The sequence below is a fragment of the Diospyros lotus genome, chromosome 9 (assembly GCF_014633365.1).
Source record: "Diospyros lotus cultivar Yz01 chromosome 9, ASM1463336v1, whole genome shotgun sequence".
Taxonomy (NCBI): domain Eukaryota; kingdom Viridiplantae; phylum Streptophyta; class Magnoliopsida; order Ericales; family Ebenaceae; genus Diospyros; species Diospyros lotus.
The window spans coordinates 25525762-25535047 of NC_068346.1; positions in this window are offsets into that span (position 1 = coordinate 25525762).

The following is a 9286-nucleotide window of genomic DNA, read 5'->3' on the forward strand; positions in this document are numbered from 1 at the left end:
GTTGTTCTAATAACTAAATTAAAGTGTATTTTAAATTCAATTGACTTTTTGTAAACGAATTACGACGATTCGACTTTTCTGCTAGATTTTTAGCTGCACAAAAAACGGTTTCCGATCAGATTTTTTCGATTTCATATAATCGTATCAAAATTATGGTTCATTTCATATAATTTTTTTTAGATATTTTGGTTTCAGAGCACTCCCTACAATCGATTCGGTTACTCATAATTGTACCGAAAATCACGTTAAACCCCTAATATTGTGAATATTTCAATTACACTTCCAAATAAAACTACACTTAAAACCATATGAAAATTATCTTCATTCCACCATTGAAAATTTAGAAAAAAAAAAAAAAATTTTTTTTTTTTCAACCGATCTCGGGAAAAATGAAGAAATTACGCTTACGCCCTATTGTTCGATTTGATCGCTAATACTTTTGTTTCAACATTAAACAACCAAAAGGTTGTTCTAATAACTAAATTAAAGTGTATTTTGAATTCAATTGACTTTTTGTAACAATTACGACGATTCGTCTTTTCTTCCGGAATTTTAGCTGCACAAAAAACGGTTTCCGATCAGATTTTTTTCGATGTCATAATAATCGTATCGAAATTATGGTTCATTTCATATAATTTGTTTTAGATATTTTGGTTTCAGAACACTTCCTGCAATCAATTCGGTTACTCATAATTGTATCGAAAATCACGTTAAACCCCTAATATTGTGAATATTTTCAATTACACTTCCAAATAAACTACACTTAAAACCATATGAAACTATCTTCATTCCACCATTGAAAATTTAGATAAAAAAAAAAGAAATTTTTTTTTTCGACCGATCTCGGGAAAAATGAAGAAAATTACGCTTACGCCCTATTGTTCGATTTGATCGCAAATACTTTTGTTTCAACATTAAACAACCAAAAGGTTGTTCTAATAACTAAATTAAAGTGTATTTTAAATTCAATTGACATTTTGTAAACGAATTACGACGATTCGACTTTTCGGCTGATTTTTAGCTGCATAAAAAACTATTTCCGATCACATTTTTTTCGATTTCATAATAATCGTATCAAATTATGGTTCATTTCATATAATTTTTTTTAGATATTTTGGTTTCGAGCACTCCCTGCAATCGATTCGGTTACTCATAATTGTACCGAAAATCACGTTAAACCCCTAATATTGTGAATATTTCAATTACACTTCCAAATAAACTACACTTAAAATCATATAAAATTATCTTCATTCCACCATTAAAAATTTAGAGAAAGAAAAAAAGAATTTTTTTTTTTCAATCGATCTCGGGAAAAATGAAGAAATTACGCTTACGCCCTATTGTTCGATTTGACCACTAATACTTTTGTTTCAACATTAAACAACCAAAAGGTTGTTCTAATAACTAAATTAAAGTGTATTTTGAATTCAATTGACTTTTTGTAGACGAATTACGACGATTCGTCTTTTCTTCCAGAATTTTAGCTGCACAAAAATGGTTTCCGATCAGATTTTTTTCGATGTCATAATAATCGTATCGAAATTATGGTTCATTTCATATAATATTTTTTTAGATATTTTGGTTTCAGAACACTTCTTGCAATCGATTCGGTTACTCATAATTGTATCGAAAATCACGTTAAACCCCTAATATTGTGAATGTTTCAATTACACTTCCAAATAAACTACACTTAAAATCATATGAAACTATCTTCATTCCACCATTGAAAATTTAGAAAAAAAAAAAAAAGAAATTTTTTTTTTCGACCGATCTCGGGAAAAATGATGAAATTACGCTTACGCCTTATTGTTCGATTTGATCGCAAATACTTTTGTTTCAACATTAAACAACCAAAAGGTTGTTCTAATAACTAAATTAAAGTGTATTTTAATTCAATTGACTTTTTGTAAACGAATTACGACGATTCGACTTTTCGGCTGGATTTTTAGCTGCACAAAAAACTATTTCCGATCAGATTTTTTTCGATTTCATAATAATCGTATCAAAATTATGGTTCATTTCATATAATTTTTTTTAGATATTCTGGTTTCCGAGCACTCCCTTTCAATCGATTCGGTTACTCATAATTGTACCGAAAATCACGTTAAACCCCTATATTGTGAATATTTCAATTACACTTCCAAATAAAACTACACTTAAAACCATATAAAATTATCTTCATTCCACCATTGAAAATTTAGAAAAAAAAAAAAGAATTTTTTTTTTTCAATCGATCTCGGGAAAAATAAAGAAATTACGCTTACGCCCTATTGTTCGATTTGATCGCAAATACTTTTGTTTCAACAATAAACAACCAAAAGGTTGTTCTAATAACTAAATTAAAGTGTATTTTAAATTCAATTGACTTTTTGTAAACGAATTACGACGATTCGACTTTTCGGCTAGATTTTTAGCTGCACAAAAAACGGTTTCCGATCAGATTTTTTTCGATTTCATCATAATCGTATCAAAATTATGGTTCATTTCATCTAATTTTTTTTAGATATTCTGGTTTCCGAGCACTTTTTTTTTCAATCGATTCGGTTACTCATAATTGTACCGAAAATCACGTTAAACCCCTAATATTGTGAATATTTCAATTACACTTCCAAATAAAACTACACTTAAAACCATATAAAATTATCTTCATTCCACCATTGAAAATTTAGAAAAAAAAAAAGAATTTTTTTTATTCAATCGATCTCGGGAAAAATGAAGAAATTACGCTTACGCCCTATTGTTCGATTTGATCGCAAATACTTTTGTTTCAACATTAAACAACCAAAAGATTGTTCTAATAACTAAATTAAAGTGTATTTTAAATTCAATTGACTTTTTGTAAACGAATTACGACGATTCGACTTTTCTGCTAGATTTTTAGCTGCACAAAAAACGGTTTCCGATCAGATTTTTTTCGATTTCATAATAATCGTATCAAAATTATGGTTCATTTCATATAATTTTTTTTAGATATTTTGGTTTCAGAGCACTCCCTGCAATCGATTCGGTTACTCATAATTGTATCAAAAATCACGTTAAACCCCTAATATTGTGAATATTTCAATTACACTTCCAAATAAAACTACACTTAAAACCATATAAAATTATCTTCATTCCACCATTGAAAATTTAGAAAAAAAAAAAGAATTTTTTTTTTCAATCGATCTCGGAAAAATGATGAAATTACGCTTACGCCCTATTGTTCGATTTGATCGCTAATACTTTTGTTTCAACATTAAACAACCAAAAGGTTGTTCTAATAACTAAATTAAAGTGTATTTTGAATTCAATTGACTTTTTGTAAACGAATTACGACGATTCGACTTTTCTTCCGAATTTTAGCTGCACAAAAAACGGTTTCCGATCAGATTTTTTTCGATGTCATAATAATCGTATCGAAATTATGGTTCATTTCATATAATTTTTTTAGATATTTTGGTTTCAGAACACTTCTTGCAATCGATTCGGTTACTCATAATTGTATCGAAAATCACGTTAAACCCCTAATATTGTGAATATTTCAATTACACTTCCAAATAAACTACACTTAAAATCATATTAAACTATCTTCATTCCACCATTGAAGATTTAGAAAAAAAAAAAAAAAGAAATTTTTTTTTTCGACCGATCTCGGGAAAAATGATGAAATTACGCTTACGCCCTATTGTTCGATTTGATCGCAAATACTTTTGTTTCAACATTAAACAACCAAAAGGTTGTTCTAATAACTAAATTAAAGTGTATTTTGAATTCAATTGACTTTTTGTATACGAATTACGCCGATTCGTCTTTTCTTCCGGAATTTTAGCTGCACAAAAAACGGTTTCCGATCAGATTTTTTTCGATGTCATAATAATCGTATCGAAATTATGGTTCATTTCATATAATTTGTTTTAGATATTTTGGTTTCAGAACACTTCATGCAATCAATTCGGTTACTCATAATTGTATCAAAAATCACGTTAAACCCCTAATATTGTGAATTTTTCAATTACACTTCCAAATAAACTACACCTAAAATCATATGAAACTATCTTCATTCCACCATTGAAAATTTAGATAAAAATAAAAAGAAATTTTTTTTTTCGACCGATCTCGGGAAAAATGAATAAAATTACGCTTACGCCCTATTGTTCGATTTGATCGCAAATACATTTGTTTCAACATTAAACAACCAAAAGGTTGTTCTAATAACTAAATTAAAGTGTATTTTAAATTCAATTGACATTTTGTAAATGAATTCCGACGATTCGACTTTTCGGCTGGATTTTTAGCTGCATAAAAAACTATTTCCGATCACATTTTTTTCGATTTCATAATAATCTTATCAAAATTATGGTTCATTTCGTATAATTTTTTTAGATATTTTGGTTTCGGAGCACTACCTGCAATCGATTCGGTTGGTCATAATTGTACCGAAAATCACGTTAAACCCCTAATATTGTGAATATTTCAATTACACTTCCAATAAAACTACACTTAAAATCATATAAAATTATCTTCATTCCACCATTAAAAATTTAAAGAAAGAAAAAAAGAATTTTTTTTTTCAATCGATCTCGGGAAACATGAAGAAATTACGCTTACGCCCTATTGTTCGATTTGACCACTAATACTTTTGTTTCAACATTAAACAACCAAAAGGTTGTTCTAATAACTAAATTAAAGTTTATTTTGAATTCAATTGACTTTTTGTAGACGAATTACGACGATTCGTCTTTTCTTCCAGAATTTTAGCTGCACAAAAAATGGTTTCCGATCATATTTTTTTCGATGTCATAATAATCGTATCGAAATTATGATTCATTTCATATAATATTTTTTAGATATTTTGGTTTCAGAACACTTCTTGCAATCGATTCGGTTACTCATAATTGTATCGAAAATCACGTTAAACCCCCTAATATTGTGAATGTTTCCATTTCACTTCCAAATAAACTACACTTAAAATCATATGAAACTATCTTCATTCCACCATTGAAGATTTAGAAGAAAAAAAAAAAAGAAAATTTTTTTTTTCGACCGATCTCGGGAAAAATGATGAAATTACGCTTACGCCCTATTGTTCGATTTGATCGCAAATACTTTTGTTTCAACATTAAACAACCAAAAGGTTGTTTTAATAACTAAATTAAAGTGTATTTTACATTCAATTGACTTTTTGTAAACGAATTACGACGATTCGACTTTTCGGCTGGATTTTTAGCTACACGAAAAACTATTTCCGATCAGATTTTTTTCGATTTCATCATAATCGTATCAAAATTATGGTTCATTTCATCTAATTTTTTTAAATATTCTGGTTTCCGAGCACTCCTTTCAATCGATTCGGTTACTCATAATTGTACCGAAAATCACGTTAAACCCTTAATATTGTGAATATTTCAATTACACTTCCAAATAAAACTACACTTAAAACCATATAAAATTATCTTCATTCCACCATTGAAAATTTAGAAAAAAAAAGAATTTTTTTTTTCAATCGATCTCGGGAAAAATAAAGAAATTACGCTTACGCCTTATTGTTCGATTTGATCGCAAATACTTTTGTTTCAACAATAAACAACCAAAAGGTTGTTCTAATAACTAAATTAAAGTGTATTTTAAATTCAATTGACTTTTTGTAAACGAATTACGACGATTCGACTTTTCTGTTAGATTTTTAGCTGCACAAAAAACGGTTTCCGATCAGATTTTTTCCGATTTCATAATAATCGTATCAAAATTATGGTTCATTTCATATAATGTTTTTTTAGATATTCTGGTTTCAGAGCACTCCCTACAATCGATTCGGTTACTCATAATTGTATCAAAAATCACGTTAAACCCCTAATATTATGAATATTTCAATTACACTTCCAAATAAAACTACACTTAAAACCATATAAAATTATCTTCATTCCACCATTGAAAATTTAGAAAAAAAAAAAAAAGAATTTTTTTTTTTTCAATCGATCTCGGGAAAAATGAAGAAATTACGCTTACGCCCTATTGTTCGATTTGATCGCTAATACTTTTGTTTCAACATTAAACAACCAAAAGGTTGTTCTAATAACTAAATTAAAGTGTATTTTGAATTCAATTGACTTTTTGTATACGAATTACGCCGATTCGTCTTTTCTTCCGGAATTTTAGCTGCACAAAAAACGGTTTCCGATCAGATTTTTTTCGATGTCATAATAATCGTATCGAAATTATGGTTCATTTCATATAATTTGTTTTAGATATTTTGGTTTCAGAACATTTCCTGCAATCAATTCGGTTACTCATAATTGTATCGAAAATCACGTTAAACCCCTAATATTGTGAATGTTTCAATTACACTTCCAAATAAACTACACTTAAAATCATATGAAACTATCTTCATTCCACCATTGAAAATTTAGATAAAAAAAAAAGAAATTTTTTTTTTCGACCGATCTCGGGAAAAATGAATAAAATTACGCTTACGCCCTATTGTTCGATTTGATCGCAAATACATTTGTTTCAACATTAAACAACCAAAAGGTTGTTCTAATAACTAAATTAAAGTGTATTTTAAATTCAATTGACATTTTGTAAACGAATTCCGACGATTCGACTTTTCGGCTGGATTTTTAGCTGCATAAAAAACTATTTCCGATCACATTTTTTTCGATTTCATAATAATCTTATCAAAATTATGGTTCATTTCGTATAATTTTTTTAGATATTTTGGTTTCGGAGCACTACCTGCAATCGATTCGGTTGGTCATAATTGTACCGAAAATCACGTTAAACCCCTAATATTGTGAATATTTCAATTACACTTCCAAATAAAACTACACTTAAAATCATATAAAATTATCTTCATTCCACCATTAAAAATTTAGAGAAAGAAAAAAAGAATTTTTTTTTTCAATCGATCTCGGGAAACATAAAGAAATTACGCTTACGCCCTATTGTTCGATTTGACCACTAATACTTTTGTTTCAACATTAAACAACCAAAAGGTTGTTCTAATAACTAAATTAAAGTTTATTTTGAATTCAATTGACTTTTTGTAGACGAATTACGACGATTCGTCTTTTCTTCCAGAATTTTAGCTGCACAAAAAATGGTTTCCGATCATATTTTTTTCGATGTCATAATAATCGTATCGAAATTATGATTAATTTCATATAATATTTTTTAGATATTTTGGTTTCAGAACATTTCCTGCAATCAATTCGGTTACTCATAATTGTATCGAAAATCACGTTAAACCCCTAATATTGTGAATGTTTCAATTACACTTCCAAATAAACTACACTTAAAATCATATGAAACTATCTTCATTCCACCATTGAAAATTTAGATAAAAAAAAAAGAAATTTTTTTTTTCGACTGATCTCGGGAAAAATGAATAAAATTACGCTTACGCTCTATTGTTCGATTTGATCGCAAATACATTTGTTTCAACATTAAACAACCAAAAGGTTGTTCTAATAACTAAATTAAAGTGTATTTTAAATTCAGTTGACATTTTGTAAACGAATTCCGACGATTCGACTTTTCGGCTGGATTTTTAGCTTCATAAAAAACTATTTCCGATCACATTTTTTTCGATTTCATAATAATCTTATCAAAATTATGGTTCATTTCATATAATTTTTTTAGATATTTTTGTTTCGGAGCACTACCTGCAATCGATTCGGTTGCTCATAATTGTACCTAAAATCACGTTAAACCCCTAATATTGTGAATATTTCAATTACACTTCCAAATAAAACTACACTTAAAATCATAGGAAATTATCTTCATTCCACCATTAAAAATTTAGAGAAAGAAAAAAATAATTTTTTTTTTCAATCGATCTCGGGAAAAATGAAGAAATTACGCTTACGCCCTATTGTTCGATTTGATCGCTAATACTTTTTTTTCAACATTAAACAACCAAAAGGTTGTTCTAATAACTAAATTAAAGTGTATTTTGAATTCAATTGACTTTTTGTATACGAATTACGCCGATTCGTCTTTTCTTCCGGAATTTTAGCTGCACAAAAAACGGTTTCCGATCAGATTTTTTCGATGTCATAATAATCGTATGGAAATTTTGGTTCATTTCATATAATTTGTTTTAGATATTTTGGTTTCAGAACACTTCTTGCAATCGATTCGGTTACTCATAATTGTATCGAAAATCACGTTAAACCCCCTAATATTCTGAATGTTTCCATTACACTTCCAAATAAACTACACTTAAAATCATATGAAACTATCTTCATTCCACCATTGAAGATTTAGAAAAAAAAAAAAAAGAAATTTTTTTTTTCGACCGATCTCGGGAAAAATGATGAAATTACGCTTACGCCCTATTGTTCGATTTGATCGCAAATACTTTTGTTTCAACATTAAACAACCAAAAGGTCGTTCTAATAACTAAATTAAAGTGTATTTTACATTCAATTGACTTTTTGTAAACGAATTACGACGATTCGACTTTTCGGCTGGATTTTTAGCTACACGAAAAACTATTTCCGATCAGATTTTTTTCGATTTCATCATAATCGTATCAAAATTATGGTTCATTTCATCTAATTTTTTTTAGATATTCTGGTTTCAGAGCACTCCCTACAATCGATTCGGTTACTCATAATTGTATTAAAAATCACGTTAAACCCCTAATATTATGAATATTTCAATTACACTTCCAAATAAAACTACACTTAAAACCATATAAAATTATCTTCATTCCACCATTGAAAATTTAGAAAAAAAAAAAAGAATTTTTTTTATTCAATCGATCTCGGGAAAAATTAAGAAATTACGCTTACGCCCTATTTTTCGATTTGATCGCAAATACTTTTGTTTCAGCAATAAACAACCAAAAGATTGTTCTAATAACTAAATTAAAGTGTATTTTAAATTCAATTGACATTTTGTAAACGAATTACGACGATTCGACTTTTCTGCTAGATTTTTAGCTGCACAAAAAACGGTTTCCGATCAGATTTTTTTCAATTTCATAATAATCGTATCAAAATTATGGTTCATTTCATATAATTTTTTTTAGATATTCTGGTTTCAGAGCACTCCCTACAATCGATTCGGTTACTCATAATTGTATCAAAAATCACGTTAAACCCCTAATATTATGAATATTTCAATTACACTTCCAAATAAAACTACACTTAAAACCATATAAAATTATCTTCATTCCACCATTGAAAATTTAGAAAAAAAAAAAAAAGAATTTTTTTTTTCAATCGATCTCGGAAAAAATGAAGAAATTACGCTTACGCCCTATTGTTCGATTTGATCGCTAATACTTTTGTTTCAACATTAA